Below are 18,766 nucleotides of genomic sequence, written 5' to 3' on the forward strand. Positions count from 1 at the left end.
CTGGGGAAGCAATGTCACTGCGTTTTCAGCACAAAAACGCGGTAAAAAACGCCGCTAAAAACGCGGCAAAAACGCCTAGTGCGCACAAGGCCTTAGGGTATGTGCGCACTAGGCGTTTTTTTCACGCTGCGTTTTTATGTGCGTTTTTGTCTAAAAAACGCACCCGCGGCTAAAAAAACGCGGCAAAAACGCATGCGTTTTTGCCGCGATTTGGTGCGTTTTTTGCTGCGTTTTTGCTCACTGCGTTTTTAATCAGTGCACAATGCCATTAAAGATTGTTGATGAAAAAAAAAAAAAAAGGTCTGATGTCATTTCCTTCTTCAAAATGTTCATTGTATGCAGGAGAGCAGACAGCAGCTGCAGAACTACAAGTCTCAGCATCCTCCATTCACTAGTGTATGCAGGAGAGCAGACAGCAGCTGCAGAACTACAAGTCTCAGCATCCTCCATTCACTAGTGTATGGAGGAGAGCAGACAGCAGCTGCAGAACTACAAGTCTCAGCATCCTCCATTCACTAGTGTATGCAGGAGAGCAGACAGCAGCTGCAGAACTACAAGTCTCAGCATCCTCCATTCACTAGTGTATGCAGGAGAGCAGACAGCAGCTGCAGAACTACAAGTCTCAGCATCCTCCATTCACTAGTGTATGCAGGAGAGCAGACAGCAGCTGCAGAACTACAAGGCTCAGCATCCTCCATCCAGGACTGTATGCAGTTTTTTGCCCAAAAAGAAAAAAAAAATGACGTGGGCTTCACCATATTTTTGTATGCTAGCCGGGTACAGCAGGCAGGTACGGGCTGCCCCCAACCCCCAGCTGCCTATTTGTACCCGGCTGGGAACCAAAAATATAGAGAAGCCCTTTTTTTTTTAATTATTTCATGAAATAATTAAAAAAAAAAATGACGTGGGCTTCGCCTAATTTTTGAGTCCAGCCGGGTACAACTAGGCAGCTGGGGATTGGAATCCACAGTGCAGGGTGCCCATGCTTTCTGGGCACCCCCACTGCGAATTGCAGTCCGCAGCCACCCCAGAAAATGGCGCTTTCATAGAAGCGCCATCTTCTGGCGCTGTATCCAACTCTTCCAGCTGCCCTGAAGCCGGGTGGCTAGCTAGGTAATAATGGGGTTAGGGCTAGCTGTATAGCTGGCCCTAAGCCCGAAATTCATGGTGTCACGCCAATATTAGACATGGCCACCATGAATTTCTAGTAATGATAAAAAAAAAACACAACACAGAGAAAAATATTTTTATTAGAAATAAAACACAACACAATTAGTGACTCCATCTTTATTGAAATAAACCCCCCTCCGCAGTAATCCTGGGTCAGGGTCCCGCGCCGTCCAATCAGGATCCAATATCATCTGATCGGTTTGCTGGAAGGCAAAGCGATCAGATGATGTGTCAGGTTCAAGGATGTGAATCCCATCACACATCAGCTGATTGTATAAAAGCCGATTATACAATCAGCTGATGCATCAGTAGAAAAAAAAAAAAAAAATAATACTCACTTATGTGCTGTGGTGATTACCGGCAGCTCCTGGAGCGATCGATTGGACAGGAGTCTGATCCTGGCCCATCACTGCAGGAGCTGCCGGTAATCAGCTGATGAAGTCCCCTGACGGCAGGATCAGCTGATAGCCGGCCGGGCGCGAAAAAGCCGGCGACACCGCGATCAGCTGATGCGTCAGGTGACTGCATCAGGTGATCCACCGCCAGGTCCTGCAAGCAAGGTCCTGCCCCGGGGAGACTGCACACAGCCAGAGCGGCGGGACCGGGAGGAGCTGGGAGCGGGCATGGCACCGGGACCCTGCGGACAGGTGAGTATATGACATTTTTTTTTTTCTACTGTTCACTTTGGTTTTCGCCGCTGCCTCCACCTCCCGCCCAGACATGGCGCCGCACGGAGCTGACATGCACAGGACGGGAGGTGGAGGCAGCGGTGACGGTACCGGGAGGATTCATGCTTCTGTGTTTACCAACAGAAGGAATCCTCTTCCTGTACACGTCACTGTAGTGCCCACCCCTTGCGTTTATAGCTGCGTTTTTAGTCATAGAAACGCGGCTATATGCGTTATTCATTGCGTTTTTAACATCTCATTGAATTCAATGAGTGAAAAACGCAGTGGAAAACGCAGAAATAATTGACATGCTGCGTTTTTGTGGTCACCACAAAAACGCAGCTAAAAAAAAACGCTGTGTGAAGACAGCACTTCTGAAAACCCATTGACATTGCTGGGGAAGCAATGTCACTGCGTTTTCAGCACAAAAACGCGGTAAAAAACGCCGCTAAAAACGCCTAGTGCGCACATAGCCTTACAGTACCAGCAAAAGTGATGTGATTTCAGAATTATCTTGCACACAAATGTTTGGTTTTTTTTCTTTCTGAGTGAATTGGAAAACTGCAGCATGTGAATTCTTTCAGCATTTTTTTTCACCATAGACTGCACTGGTTTTTGCTATGTTTTTGTTGATTTAAAACTAACTTTATTAAACATGTACTGTAATCTGCACTCAAAAAACACAACAAATTCACACCAAAAAAGCAGCTTTTTCTAAGCAGCTTCTTTACCGCCAAGAAAGCAGGTTTTTCCTGCAAGGAAAAAAGTGACAAAAAAGCAGTGTGTGAACATAGGGGCTATTTCCTACATAAAGCTATGTGCTTACTTTGTACTTAAAGGGAACCAAACATCAGAATTTTGATATATAAGGTGCAGCCAGTGCAGTACTGGCACTATCAGGCACAGGCTGCACATAGCATTAGTGGGCAGCTCGGATGTTTAGGTTTTCAAATCCAAGTTTGTGACGATTAAAATTTCATCATCTTTTTAACTGAGAGTTGCACCTCTGCTGATAATATCTGGGCAGGTTATGCACATGATTCCCGCCCCCCTCCCCCACCACCTCCACCCCCCCCCCCCCCCCGCCGCCTGTTCCTCCCTCTCTATGGCTGTATGCAAATTTTTCTATTCAGTAACATGGCTTCTGAGTTGGCGCCTGCGCATAGTGCTTATCTCCGTGGCCATGTTTCTGAAGCCCACATTACCTAGTCTTGTGCCTGAGAGGGCGGCGCATGCGCCCTCGCTTCTTCAGATCTCGTTGTGACCGCGGGAGCGTGCGCCGTCACAACAGGACTGGAGAACAGCTGATCTTACCGATTAGCTGCAGCAGACGATATCGTAGGAGACGTCTGCTGCAGCTAATTGGTAAGATCAGCTGTTCTCGAGTCCTGTTGTCACAACGAGATCTGAAGTAGCGAGGGTGCATGCGCCGCCCTCTCAGGCACAAGACTAGGTAATGCGGGCTTCAGAAACATGGCGCCAGAGATAAGCACTATGCGCAGGCGCCAGCTCCGACGCCATGTTACTGAATACAGCAAGATGGAATTGCAGCTGTATATTGCTCAGGCCAAAAAACTACTACTACTCCAGCAGCAGGATACAGCTAAACCCCCACTAGGTGGAGGCATCACAGGTGCAGGGGGAGCCATTCACACTCACTTCTAAATATGGAGGAGGTAATGGCTGGATGGTAAAACTGCACACTAGTGGCTTGCATAGAGCGCTGTTCACACTAGCAGACGCACAGTCACAAACCCGCAGCCTATTAGGTGACGCCCATACTATTAGATCAGGCGGGCTGCCAAGCCGTACCCCCACTGCGCGCTACGTAGGGACAGAAACTCTGATAGCAAGGCCTAACAAAAAGGGGCCTGGCTGTATCCTGTACAAAAAAATGAGGTTTTTTGTTAGCGTTATGGCCATAAGACCTATGCCTACAACCCTCTATGCAAGCCACTAGTGTGCAGTTTTACCATCCAGCCATTACCTCCTCCATATTTGGAAGTGAGTGTGTGAGTGTGAATGGCTCCCCCTGCACCTGTGATGCCTCCACCTAGTGGGGGTTTAGCTGTATCCTGCTGGAGTAGTAGTAGTTTTTTGGCCTGAGCAATATACAGCTGCAATTCCAGCTTGCTGTAAGTAATGATATTCTTTCTTTTTTGCTTTTTGACATGTTACTGAATAAAAAAATTTGCATAGAGCCAGAGAGAGGGAGGAACAGGTGCCATTGAAGAGGGGGGGTGATGGGGCGGGAATCGTGTGCATAACCCGCTCGGATATTATCTGGAGAAGTGCAACTGTCAGTCAAAAAGATGATGAATTTTAAAACTTCACAAACTTGGATTTCACAGCCTAAGCATCTGAAGTGCCTAATGGTATGTACAGCCTGTGTCTGATAGTGCCAGTACTGCACTGGCTGCACCTTATATACCAAAATCCTGATGTTTTGTTCCCTTTCAGGTTTGGGCTAATAGACATCTTAGGGTATGTGCGCACTGGGCGTTTTTTTCACGCTGCGTTTTTATGTGCGTTTTTTAAAAAAACGCACCCGCGGCTAAAAAACGCACCCGCGGCTAAAAAAAACGCATGCGTTTTTACCGCGATTTGGTGCGTTTTTTGCTGCGTTTTTGCTCACTGCGTTTTTAATCAGTGCACAATGCCATTAAAGATTGTTGATGAAAAAAAAAGCTCTGATGTCATTTCCTTCTTCAAAATGTGCATTGTATGCAGGAGAGCAGACAGCTGCAGAACTAGTGTATGCAGGAGAGCAGACAGCAGCTGCAGAACTACAAGGCTCAGCATCCTCCATCCAGGACTGTATGCAGGAGTTTTTTGCCCAAACAGGAAAAAAAAAATGACATGGGCTTCGCTATATTTTTGTATGCTAGCCAGGTACAGGAGGCAGCTATGGGCTGCCCCCAACCCCCAGCTGCCTATTTGTACCCGGCTGGGAATTAAAAAATATAGGGAAGCCCTTTTTTTATTTTTTTTTTTTTTTTTTTTTTATTTCATGAATTTCAAGAAATAATTAAAAAAAAAAAAAATGACATAGGCTTCGCCCAATTTTTGAGTCCAGCCAGGTACAACTAGGCAGCTGGGGATTGGAATCCGCAGTGCAGAGTGCCCATGCTTTCTGGGCACCCCCACTGCGAATTGCAGTCCGCAGCCACCCCAGAAAATGGCGCTTTCATAGAAGCGCCATCTTCTGGCGCTGTATCCAACTCTTCCAGCTGCCCTGATGCCGGGTGGCTAGCTGGGTAATAATAGAGTTAGGGCTAGCTGTATATTATCAGCTGGCCCTAAGCCCGAAATTCATGGTGTCACGCCAATATTAGACATGGCCACAATGAATTTCTAGTAAAGATAAAAAAACCACAACACACAGAAAAATATTTTTATTAGAAATAAAACACAACACAATTAGTAACTCCATCTTTATTGAAATAAAGAACCCCCCTCCGCAGTAATCCTGGGTCAAGGGTCCTGCGCCGTCCAATCAGGATCCAATATCATCTGATCGGTTTGCTGGAAGGCAAAGAGATCAGATGATGTGTCAGGTTCTAGGGGCTGAAGCACATCACACATCAGCTGATTGTATAAAAGCCGATTATACAATCAGCTGATGCATCGGTGCAAAAAAAAAAAATAAAAAAATATAAAATAAATACTCACGTCTGTGCTGATTACTGGCAGGATCAGCTGATAGCCGGCCGGGCGACACCGCGAGAATTACGATCAGCTGATGCGTCAGGTGACTGCATCAGGTGATCCATCGCCAGGTCCTGCAAGCAAGGCAGTCTCCCCGGGGAGACTGCACACAGCCAGAGCGGCGGGACCGGGACAGGAGCTGGCATGGCACCGGGACCCTGCAGACAGGTGAGTATATATGACATTTTTTTTTTTTCTACTGTTCACTTTTGTTTTCGCCGCTGCCTCCACCTCCCGCCCAGACATGGCGCAGCACGGAGCTGACATGCACAGGACCGGAGGTGGAAGCAGCGGTGACGGTACCGGGAGGATTCATGCTTCTGTGTTTACCAACAGAAGGAATCCTCTTCCTGTACACGTCACTTTACTGCCCACCCCTTGCGTTTATAGCTGCGTTTTTAGTCATAGAAACGCAGCTATATGCGTTTTTCATTGCGTTGTTGAACATCTCATTGAACTCAATGGGTGAAAAACGCAGTGGAAAACGCAGAAATAATTGACATGCTGCATTTTTGTGGTCACCACAAAAAGGCAGCTACAAAAAAACGCTGTGTGAGGACAGCACTTCTGAAAACCCATAGACATTGCTGGGGAAGCAATGTCACTGCGTTTTCAGCACAAAAACGCGGTAAAAAACGCCGCTAAAAACGCAGCAAAAACGCCTAGTGCGCACAAGGCCTTAGTTGGAGCTCGTGGGTGGGGAAACATATTTTGCTGGACATTGCTGAGGGTCTGACATTAGTTGCTAGTTTCAGCCTACTATACTTACTAGTATAGGAATTCAGTATGTTCGATCAGCGAGCTGAAGGGAAACCACTCGTCATAACCCATGCTTTCAACAGGAGACAAGTCAAGTACCTGACAATGGTACCTATGAAAGATGCAAGTCTCCTCCCAGTTGTTGATACAAGGCCTATATCTAAGGCTAGGTTCACATTTCCGTCAATTTGTATCAGTCACAATCTGCGGCTCTGGTAAACAACGGAATCCGTTTGGCGGATTACGTTGTTCCCATAGACTTGTATGAGCGGCGGATTGTGACTGATGCCCTTGCGTTGCATCCTCCGCCCGACTAATCAGTCATGGAACGACTGGCCGTCGGGCGGCAGGAACGCAGAGTGTAACGTTTTTTGAGCAGCGCAATCCGTAGGCTTTCGCTGCGCATGCTCTCTGGCTCCCTGCACACGTAACCAGGGTACACATCGGGTTACTAAGCAAAGTGCTTTGCTTAGTTACCCGATATTTACCCTGGCTACACGTGCAGGGAGCCTGACACTTCCCCGCTCAGCTCCGCCCCCTCCCGCACTCCGCACGCACGCACACCCACACACTCACTCACCTGTCCTCAGCCATGCAGTCCCCGGCACTGACGTCTTCAGCGCCATGGCCCCTCTCGGCTCCACGCACTCCGCCCCCCCGCACACATTCTTGGCGGCTGAACGATCAGCTGATCACCCGGCGGCCGGCTGCCGTGAGCGATCAGCTGATCGGCCGGCTGCCGTGAGCGATCAGCTGATCGGCCGGCTGCCGTGAGCGATCAGCTGATCGGCCGGCTGCCGTGAGCGATCAGCTGATCGGCCGGCTGCCGTGAGCGATCAGCTGATCGGCCGGCTGCCGTGAGCGATCAGCTGATCGGCCGGCTGCCGTGAGCGATCAGCTGATCGTTCTCTCCTTTTCAACGGAGTCCGACAATGAATTTAATTCTTGTCATCTGTTGTACAATGCATCAGTCACAAGCGTCAAGCAACGCATGTGACTGATGGAAAGCAACGGTAATGTGAACCTAGCCTAAGGCTCTGTTCACTTGTCCAGTTGTTATCCCTTTACAGTTTTAGAAAAATGGTGTATTTTACAAATGGAGCTAACATGGATGTACTGTGTTTTCCGTTTTGTTGCGTTAGTCATACAGAAGACGTTTTGGGACATTTCTGTTCCGTTTCATATTAATGAATCCAGCATCGAGACGTGAGAAGTGATCTGTATCTACATTGACCTGTAATTTACCAGACCTGATTTTTTTGTTATAGCCTCCATGTGCATTAGATAAAAGTGGTCTGAACTCGATGATGTTGATGGGTTTGGTCAGTCATGTAATCTGTACGGGGGTCTTCTCGTCTGTCCTTGTAGAGATCGACCCACAGGTCATAAAGATTGGATATTGGAATCCTTATGGTTCGGTGTGTAGATTGGCTAGTGCTAGACAATCCCGACGAGTTTGGCCCGACCATCTAATCTGTACGGGGGCCTCTCGTCTATCTTCCGATAGATGGATCCGGACGTCATAAAGATTGGATATTGGAATCTTAACGGCTCAGTGTGTAGATGGGCCAGTGCCAGATGATGGCGGACGTTGATCCCTTATAGAAAAGTGCTTGACCAAGACAAGTGTTCTCTTTTTTGTGTTGAGTGTGGAAAGTTTTTCACTGAACTGTGGATACCTAGTCTAAAAGTGAAGCTATATCCATCATTGCCAACGATCTGATCACCGTTGGATTGAGAGAGATTAATTTCCTTTGTGAATGGGCCCTTACATTAGACTAATAAATGGAAGCATTTTTCTTTTTAGCCTTCACTATTGGAGGTCCTTGTGCAGATCCTCGGTCCTCTGCAGTTACCATAGTGTGATCTTCATTATGCACGGTCAGCTAACAAGTATGTAGCTACATCCTTACAGACAGAGGCGCCCTATAATCACATTGGCTATACATGTTAATGCTGCACAAGGCTAGTTCTTCATCTGACGTTATCACCGTAACTTTTCACTCCTCACCATATTCCAGGCGGACTCCATCGTATCACCAGAAAGCAATGCTGCCTCAGTGCCTGCAGTCACATGTCTTATGATATAATAGTTTTGCTGCCAAAGTTTATTTTGGGCTTTTCCCACAATTACGTGCAATCCAACAGCCCCTAATATGCAAGGCCCCCTAAATCTCTAAAAACCGCAAGAGCCGCTCTGACACCAAAATGTACACAAAGATCACAATTCCTTCACCAAGATCACAATTCCTTTTACGTTGGCCGTGTTTCCATGATGTGTTTTCTGCTGTGATTTTTCCAAAAATGTGGTCCAATCAATGCATTTCAATGCATTTTCAGAGAATTGTGGCAAAAAAATGCATTGTGTGAACATGGCCTTAGATGGGTAATTCATTACAACTGGAAGGAGATTTGACCCATTATGATTATTTTTATATGTGAGCAAGTGGTTTTGACAACTTTTTAGAGGCTGTAAAATTGAAAGATGATCCCATTCTGACATCAGGGACTTTATTTTGTGCCCAAAAAAATGACCAATTTCCTTCAGTGTGTTTGTTCAGATTTTCATCAGTTTGGTAAGCGAGTCCGTTATTGCCAAAAATCTTGTAAAGAAAGAAAAAATTGGCGGATTTTCATGCTTCTATGAAAGTCGATGAAAAATGGACAATACTAGGATGTCATCCCAGTGCGGTCAGATGTTTTTTCTTTTCAGACCCAAAGATTTGCATTGGTGGGTTTTAGCTGTGATGTGGATCAAACCCATGTCTCCATGATTGTGTGTAAAAATACACTGACATGTGAACAGCACTATATACTATAAAAGGAACAAGGGCGATCTGTGAAAGCCATGGGGAGGCTGAGACGTTGGGGAGGCTGAGACGTTGGGGAGGCTGAGACGTTGGGGAGGCTGAGACGTTGGGGAGGCCACAAAGATGGGTAGAACTCGTATGTGGTAAACCTTTCAACCCTCCCTGAAAATTCTTGTATTTTTTTTTTTTACCTGCCTAAAGAGAAACCTTAAAATTACAACTCTCCTGCGGTTATTCCTGCAATTTTGCTCAAATTTTACTTTGGCATAATAATTTTTAATAGTTATGTGAAATTACATTGGGAAATTATTGTTGCACCTTGCACTGATATCGGTCACACACACGCGCACACACACACACACACGCACGCGCACACACACACACACACACACACACACACACACACACACACACACACACACACACACACACACACACACACATGCACACACACACACACACATTCATTCATTCATTCATTCATTCATATATATATTTTCTCATTGTAGGCTGTAGACTTGGCGCGGCCTTAGATCACAACCTAGGAATGTAGCAGGAACTTTCACTCTTGTCAAAACTATGTGGTTGCTGTGATTATTTGGCCTGTTTCATTGTGAACCTTACAAACCTGCTGCACAGGTATGACAAAGATAAATGACATAATTAGGGGAAATAGTAATTAATATTACTTTGAAGGTATAATTAGATAATATGACTGCTTTGAAATTCTGACACCGTGCATAATTATTGGTAGCTTAGAATGGGAAACTATAAACGGACAGTGCGAGCCACTGCTAAATCTATAATCAAGCTCGCTATAAACATTAGGAGTCTAATTCAACTTTACAGCAAATACTATCAACATTCTAAATCTGTTAATGCATAAAGGCCAATTTACACCGGCCAATCACCCACTGGACTGAGCAGCTCCGTAACTGCCGGGATCGGGTTGTCTAACTGCAAACTTACATCTGTTACTACCATTAAAAGCCATGTCCAGAAAATAAAAATTATTTTTCAGAGAGGTCTGACTGCTTTGAAAAAGATAATAGAAACTAAACACCCACACCGATGCTCTACAGCTTCTGTTATGAGATGGTAAGGCCTAATGTGCATGGACTTTGTGAGGGAGGTTACAGAATGTTACAGTTTACAGCTACTCACAGGGGAATAAACAGAATTGTTTTGACCACCAAGCAGTGTACATTCTTTACTCCAAGCGCTCACTTAGCAGTGTACATTCTTTACTCCAAGCGCTCACTTAGCAATGTGCATTCTTTACTCCAAGCGCTCACTTAGCAGTGTGCATTCTTTTCTCCAACCGCTCACTTAGCAGTGTACATTCTTTACTCCAAGCGCTCACTTAGCAGTGTACATTCTTTTCTCCAAGCGCTCACTTAGCAGTGTGCATTCTTTTCTCCAACCGCTCACTTAGCAGTATGCATTCTTTACTCCAAGCGCTCACTTAGCAGTGGTACATTCTTTACTCCAAGCGCTCACTTAGCAGTGGTACATTCTTTACTCCAAGCGCTCACTTAGCAGTGTACATTCTTTACTCCAAGCGCTCACTTAGCAGTGTGCATTCTTTACTCCAAGCGCTCACTAAGCAGTGTACATTCTTTTCTCCAAGCGCTCACTTAGCAGTGTACATTCTTTACTCCAAGCGCTCACTTAGCAGTGGTACATTCTTTACTCCAAGCGCTCACTTAGCAGTGTACATTCTTTACTCCAAGCGCTCACTTAGCAGTGTGCATTCTTTACTCCAAGCGCTCACTAAGCAGTGTACATTCTTTTCTCCAAGCGCTCACTTAGCAGTGTACATTCTTTTCTCCAAGCGCTCACTTAGCAGTGTGCATTCTTTTCTCTGTGTGTTCACTAAGCAGTGTACATTCTTTTGTCCGAGCGTTCACTTAGCAGTGTGCATTCTTTACTCCAAGCGCTCACTAAGCAGTGTACATTCTTTTCTCCAAGCGCTCACTTAGCAGTGTACATTCTTTACTCCAAGCGCTCACTTAGCAGTGTACATTCTTTACTCCAAGCGCTCACTTAGCAATGTGCATTCTTTACTCCAAGCGCTCACTTAGCAGTGTACATTCTTTACTCCAAGCGCTCACTTAGCAGTGTACATTCTTTTCTCCAAGCGCTCACTTAGCAGTGTACATTCTTTTCTCCAAGCGCTCACTTAGCAGTGTACATTCTTTTCTCCAAGCGCTCACTTAGCAGTGTACATTCTTTTCTCCAAGCGCTCACTTAGCAGTGTACATTCTTTACTCCAAGCGCTCACTTAGCAGTGTGCATTCTTTTCTCCAAGCACTCACTTAGCAGGGTACATTCTTTTCTCCAAGCGCTCACTTAGCAGTGTGCATTCTTTTCTCCAAGCGCTCACTTAGCAGTGTACATTCTTTACTCCAAGCGCTCACTTAGCAGTGTACATTCTTTTCTCAAAGCGCTCACAAGCAGTATACATTCTTTACTCCAAGCGCTCACTTAGCAGTGTACATTCTTTTCTACAAGCGCTCACTTAGCAGTGTGCATTCTTTTCTCCAACCGCTCACTTAGCAGTATGCATTCTTTACTCCAAGCGCTCACTTAGCAGTGGTACATTCTTTACTCCAAGCGCTCACTTAGCAGTGTACATTCTTTACTCCAAGCGCTCACTTAGCAGTGTGCATTCTTTTCTCCAAGCGCTCACTTAGCAGTGTACATTCTTTTCTCCAAGCGCTCACTAAGCAGTGTACATTCTTTTCTCCAAGCGCTCACTTAGCAGTGTACATTCTTTTCTCCAAGCGCTCACTTAGCAGTGTGCATTCTTTTCTCCAACCGCTCACTTAGCAGTATGCATTCTTTACTCCAAGCGCTCACTTAGCAGTGGTACATTCTTTACTCCAAGCGCTCACTTAGCAGTGGTACATTCTTTACTCCAAGCGCTCACTTAGCAGTGTACATTCTTTACTCCAAGCGCTCACTTAGCAGTGTGCATTCTTTACTCCAAGCGCTCACTAAGCAGTGTACATTCTTTTCTCCAAGCGCTCACTTAGCAGTGTACATTCTTTTCTCCAAGCGCTCACTTAGCAGTGTGCATTCTTTTCTCTGTGTGTTCACTAAGCAGTGTACATTCTTTTGTCCGAGCGTTCACTTAGCAGTGTGCATTCTTTTCTCCAAGCGCTCACTTAGCAGTGTGCATTCTTTTCTCTGTGTGTTTACTAAGCAGTGTACATTCTTTTGTCCGAGCGTTCACTTAGCAGTGTGCATTCTTTTCTCCAAGCGCTCACTTAGCAGTGTGCATTCTTTTCTCTGTGTGTTCACTAAGCAGTGTACATTCTTTTGTCCGAGCGTTCACTTAGCAGTGTACATTCTTTTCTCCACACGCTCACTTAGTGTGCATTCTATTTCTCAGAGCACTCACTTAGCAGCGTGCATTCTTTTCTAAGAGCGCTCGTTATCTAAGGACGTAGAGCCCTAGAATCTTAATTTTGATTCTCATTGATGATCCCCTAAACTGCCTTTAGGTCAAAGCAAAATGTCAACTACAGCCCTAATACATATTGAATAGCAGTCGGCCGATTGTTCAGCTGACAGCTATCTCTCCTAACTCCCGCGTACACAGGAATTCTTGGATCTTGTGTTCCCTATTACAGAGCCGCTGTCAGACTGCGCAGAACAGAAGGATTGCCGCTGAAGGTCCACCGGCCGAATCCTTCCCTGCTCGGTATCCTATGTCTGGAGAAAGTTGGGAGACCCCTGTACATATTAGATGGCCGCCCAATCCTGCAGATATGGGAAGGTTTGCCTGGCTTCTCACTAATTATAATGGTGGGATAAAATGTAGCATTTCGGAAAGTGCTGAGTTCTTGGTAGCTGTGCGACTTTACTAAAAGGTGGTGGACTGGCGGATCATTTTGGGCTAGGTTAGATTCTCCTTATTTTGGGCACAACCCTGCGTCACGTCACTGCTGCGGTCAGTCATTGGCTTTGTTGACTTCTCGTATTTATTTATTTTACTCGCCTATGTAGCGCCATTAATTCCAAAGTGCTTTACAGGCGGCTTCATCATTGCGGCAGGGATCAGATAGAGGAACGCGAGGAATACCGAATCATTGACCATGAATATTGCTTCTTTTTTCTGTCTGAGCACTTTGAAAAATAATTTGTATTGTTGGACAACCACTTTAATTTTTACAAATGGTGGACTCTAGTATCGAATTCTTGCGGGATGTGGTTGGGCCGGAGTCCTCTTCGGAACCTGAGAGTTCATGTTGGACGTTTGTTAAATTTAACCAATTGAGCATTTAGAGAAGAAAATTGATGTCCCTCGGAGTTGGCATGCCTTTGTGTATGACTGCGACTGGTTAAGCGGGATCTAGAGATATGCAGAAGACCTGCCCGCCAGTAGATTGGACCTATTGACTTTTAACTGTGGGGCTTTTGTTCCCTCTGAACCTTTGGGCACCACATGGGGGAGGCTGCTCGTCCTGACCACAGTGCTGGTCCTTTGTACGTCTGGCCGGCTGAATGTCTGTTCAGATGGATGCATTCTGGCCTTTCACATGAATGACAGAGATATTTTGTCTGCTGGCAACGCCTGCCTATTCCCATGAATGGGGGTCGCTGTGGATGAATAGATGGCAGTAGCTCCAGTCATTGTGCTGCAGGGGTTCGGCATGTCTCTAGGAGAAGTCACTGATGTGGCTTTGCAGTCTATGAATCTCGTATAATGATCCTCTTGGCCATTTCCACTCTGCACAATAGAAATGTTATTTGTAAGCGTTCTTAACCCCTTCTCTCCCATGGATTCATTACTCTACCGGCTCTGATGGTACGTCTGCCGCTCTCATAGCATATCATCTCTTCAGCCCCCAGGAGAGTCTGTGTTGTCCGTCCTTTATCGGGGGGAGCAGCTGTTTTCCTGCTGTCTCTATATTCTTATGGGACAGTTAGTGGTAATGCCAGTGATGGGTTAATCTGCCTCCATGGGGTGGAGAGATGCTCCCTCTCTATTCCATACAAAGAGGAACAAAGGATGTGATCAGTGCAATGGGGACAGCATTGAGGGCGTGCGGTTTTGCTGATCATTCTGGATTTGGACCCTACTTTGATAGTTGAGCCTGTAGCCGTAGGCGGCCACGTCCGTTCTGGAGCAAGCTTCCTGGCCACGTTAATGTCTATAGGCACACAAGCCACTGACAGATGCTACTCTTAGGTGTGAAGCGCCCAAGGTGAGTATAGCAGATGGATAATCTGATTTTGATGACTTCCAGTCACACAAGATGGTGCAGGCCTCCTTAAGTCCGGGGCGTTTTATCCTCCTAACCGGTGGATAAAATTATCACTTAATCTTCTTGACATTGAAACCCACAAAAAAAAGACATGAATCACTTGGTTTAAAGAATAACCCTCTCCCAGCTAATATGGTAAATGCCTTGTGCGGCCATTACTGTAATTGACCAAATTGGAGAATAGAAATTAATTAGATGTAATGCTTTAGAATAATGTGATTAACTTTGTATCATGCGGCCTAATTAGATGGAGGAGGATTGCGGTGTATATGCCTACCTGGAAGGAGCATTGTGCATTTCCATTCTTTGTTGTCAGTCTTTGGATGTTTGCGTACTGAAATACATAGACAAAGGGCTGAACGTGGCCCCTATATCCACAGTATTATCAGTATCCGTCTGATGGAGCGGATACACCCCGAATAGCGAGGCTTGTGTGCCACAAATAAGAGAGCAACAAGAGGGAAGCTACGCATTTATTACAGTGAGTGATATATGGTTCATCAAATTTATATACAATTTTTGCAACTATTTTTTTTTTTTTTAAGTAAAATATAGGATTTATAAGGTAATTTCCCTGTGCTTTTTGGAGTCCATATTATATTGTTATATTATTACAACTGCTGTATACATTTATTTTTTTTATATTGTAATTAGGTTTGAACTTGAACATTCGTTATCACATCCTGTGGACCCATTTATTATGGATGATTATGTATGAATGTGTGTGTATATATGTGTATATATGTGTGTGTATATTTGTGTGTATTTTGTGTAGAAGTATGTATTTGTGTGTGTATATATTTGTGCATGTGTGTATGTGTGTATTTTTGTGCTCGTATGTGTATAGTTATGCGTGTGTATATTTGTCTTCATATATTTGTATGTGTGTATTTATATGTGTATGTGTATAATATACATTTATAATATACACATATATATATATATATATATATATATATATATATATACACATACACACAGATATATAATTTTATATATGTATATAATATATATAAATATATATATATATATATATATATATATATATATATATATATATATATATATATATATATATATATATATATATATATATATATATATATATATATAAATATAAATATAAAATGTAGTGTATGTATATAACGTATGTGGGTACACATCAACAGCAAAAATGTCTCAGACTGATCATTTCCTTTGCTCCTTTTTATCTGGCATACAGATGATACAAATGGCAACATTTTTTTTTCTGTCATTATTTCATTGGAATGTTTTTAAATTTACTGTACTTGGTTTTGTCATTTCATTTTTGGGGTTTTATTGTGTGACAGTGTGGGCGTGGTGGTTTTCTTAATCCAAACATTGTAGCCTATTTTATCACTTTGTAACTTTTTTGAAATGTCACAAATGTTTTAGCACGATTGTACTTCAGTACCCAACAATCTATCAACGGTAACAGGGGAAAAAAACCAAAAAGATTTAGTTTTACTCCATTCTCATCAACCCAGGTGTGCCAGAATTTGTTGCAAAAAATTGGCAATGTGTACTACAAGACAATAAAGAAATGTCACTTCAGAAATGATGAATAGTATATGTATAGTGGAACCTTGCATTACGAGCATAATTGGCTCCGGGACTGCGCTCTTAAACCAACTTACTCTTATATCAAAGCAAATTTTCCCATAGGAAATAATTGAAACACAGACAATTCGTTCCACAACCCAAACATATTTACAGTATTTATAGAAACTTATTACAGCAATACAAAATAATGTCCTGTATTCATCTAAAATTATTACAGTACACTAACACAATACTGTACAGTGAAAAGAATATAAAGCATATTAAACTGCACGTTAGCTTCCAATAGAATTGCTGGTGTGCGGTAGATACAGTATAAGCAATGTGCTGCACTGATTAGCCAAAAGAGTACAATACTGTATCCACAAATGCAAATTGATAGACATGCTATATAGTATATACTGTGCTGTGCAATGGTATACAGTACATATGTACAGAAAGTTGCCTCCAGAGCGGATCAGAGCGTGGTGAAAGGACAGAACCGGAAGCATGCACGGTATTTGCTCTTATTGCAAAGCATTGTTCTTAAACCAAGTTACAAATTTGTAAAAAGCTTTGCTTGTCTTGCAAAACGCTCTCAAACCAAGTTACTCTTAAACCAAGGTTCCACTGTATATATGTGCAACGTATGAGCAGAATGTTTCCTCCATTCAGTTACCAATGAACGCCGTCCCCTTCTTCTACCTGCTCACTCCCATCAGCTGATAATTAGACCCCCTCCTATCAATGTGCGGTGACAGTGAGCCCGGCTGGTATTGTATAAGGGGTAACGTACAAGGGGTTCTGCTTTTAAATATCAAATATATTTAGAGGAATCAAAAAGCCATCAAGATCCTTCTATCCCACAGTTCTGACCTGGACTCGATAGATGCTCTTAAATCGCGTTTTTGCTACAGACAATGCTGAACAATAGCAGACATACAGGAATCGTCTAGGAGTTTGTTTTTTAACTCTGGGATCTCCAAAAAGATTTATATAGAAGATTTTTACAGCAAATTGGATAACCTAAATTTATAGTTACCGGGATAAGGATTTATTGGGGTCTTGCTATTAAGTTAACCAATGTCTTTTATGAGATGTGTAAAGCCGGTCCTGCACATTGGACCGCTGTCGATGGTTCAGGTGCCGCTGTCTCTCCCCACATACACAGGAATGCCGGGCGGTCCGATGTTCTCCAGGAGAGAGCCATTGCCAGACACCTTTGGTGGATGCTTATTACTTGCCGAACAAATGGGTCGGGTGATTGAATTCCAATTGCCGATCCTGTTGGCCCCCGTCGTCTGTTGGGAGACAGTTGGAGGATCCCATATACATTAGATGGTCTGCTGAAACCTGTGCGTACAGCCGACTTTTATCTAATGTGTATTAGGGCCTTACAAGTGGCTCACATCACACATCTTACATCTGCCGCCGCCAAACATGAGGCTGAATATTCAGAATATATTCTTCCCTTTCTTCATTCTTGGCTACATTCTAATAGATGTTACAAGAAACTACAAGGTAATCTATACTGAGGAATGTAGCCTAGGTTATATCGGGGCACCAGTGTGGTCTCAAGAATGTCCCCCCTTTACCATCGCGTACATTGTGCATCATCGGCTCAAAGAACTACCTGCTCCGTGTCCAGGTACTCATGTTACTTATCCTGAGCTATAGCCAAGATATTGAAACTGAAGGCATATTCCAGCTACCCTAAATCCACCATACTGTTGCTTAGTAGCACCATTATTATTTTTTTTTTTTTTATAGTGGTAGACCATACTAGTGATTTTGACCTATGCAGCATGGTGTATCATGATTACATTACCTCCACAGTTCTTTGTCCTTTATATTTGACCATGATTTCTATCCCTGAAGTGTTCCAAGGATTTTACATAACTTTATTCTTTCTCTCATCCTCTGTATTTCATGGACCAGTCCTGATGCAGATAAGATTAGGCGCATCTGTCTGATTCATATTGATAGGACAGGGGTGTGAAGCCTCTGTGAGCAGGCGTATATCTGTACAAGAGGTCACCGGCTCCGCTCACCTCCCGCTGCAGAAGCGAGCAGAGCCGGATTACTCCTTTAAAACAGCAAGGAATTGAAAACATTAGGGTCATTCCTGTTACATCATAAGAGCTGTGATTATTCTTAGTGATGAGCGAGCACTACCATGCTCAGGTGCTCAGTACTCGTAACTAGTGATGAGCGGGCACTACCATGCTCAGGTGCTCAGTACTCGTAACTAGTGATGAGCGGGCACTACCATGCTCAGGTGCTCAGTACTCGTAACTAGTGATGAGCGGGCACTACCATGCTCAGGTGCTCAGTACTCGTAACTAGTGATGAGCGGGCACTACCATGCTCAGGTGCTTAATACTCGTAACTAATTATGAGCGAGCACTACCATGCTTGGGTGCTTAATACTCATAACTAGTGATGAGCGGGCACTACCATGCTCAGGTGCTTGGTATTCGTAACTAGTGATGAGCGAGCACTACCATGCTCAGGTGCTAAGTACTCATAACTAGTGATGAACGGGCACTACCATGCTCAGGTGCTAAGTACTCATAACTAGTGATGAACGGGCACTACCATGCTCAGGTGCTCAGTACTCGTAACTAGTGATGAGCGAGCACTACCATGCTCAGGTGCTCAGTACTCGTAACTAGTGATGAACGGGCACTACCATGCTCGGGTTGCGAGCAATGCGTTCCCCATTGATTTCTATTCTACTCTGTACACATGTTGCACCAATCCGAGCATTAACTGCTCATTTTGAGTCCAGTGCACCCGAGCATGGTAGTGCCCG

At 44.2% G+C, this 18,766-nt stretch overlaps 1 protein-coding gene across 10 annotated transcripts in view; it reads left to right on the forward strand.

Moving 5' to 3' along the window:
• DIP2A (disco interacting protein 2 homolog A) overlaps positions 1 to 18,766 on the forward strand; it is a 184,217-nt gene that overhangs the window by 78,268 nt on the left and 87,183 nt on the right. Inside the window, exon 1 of one of the 10 annotated variants that reach the window (XM_075317450.1) lies at positions 14,192 to 14,331. The exons of the other annotated variants lie outside the window; for them this stretch is intronic. The gene's annotated coding sequence lies outside the window, so the exon portion shown is untranslated. Of the gene's footprint in view, positions 1 to 14,191; positions 14,332 to 18,766 lie in introns of those variants that run through there. 10 annotated transcript variants of the gene reach the window in all.

Source organism: Anomaloglossus baeobatrachus, chromosome 7 (assembly GCF_048569485.1).
Source record: "Anomaloglossus baeobatrachus isolate aAnoBae1 chromosome 7, aAnoBae1.hap1, whole genome shotgun sequence".
Classification (NCBI taxonomy): Eukaryota; Metazoa; Chordata; class Amphibia; order Anura; family Aromobatidae; genus Anomaloglossus; species Anomaloglossus baeobatrachus.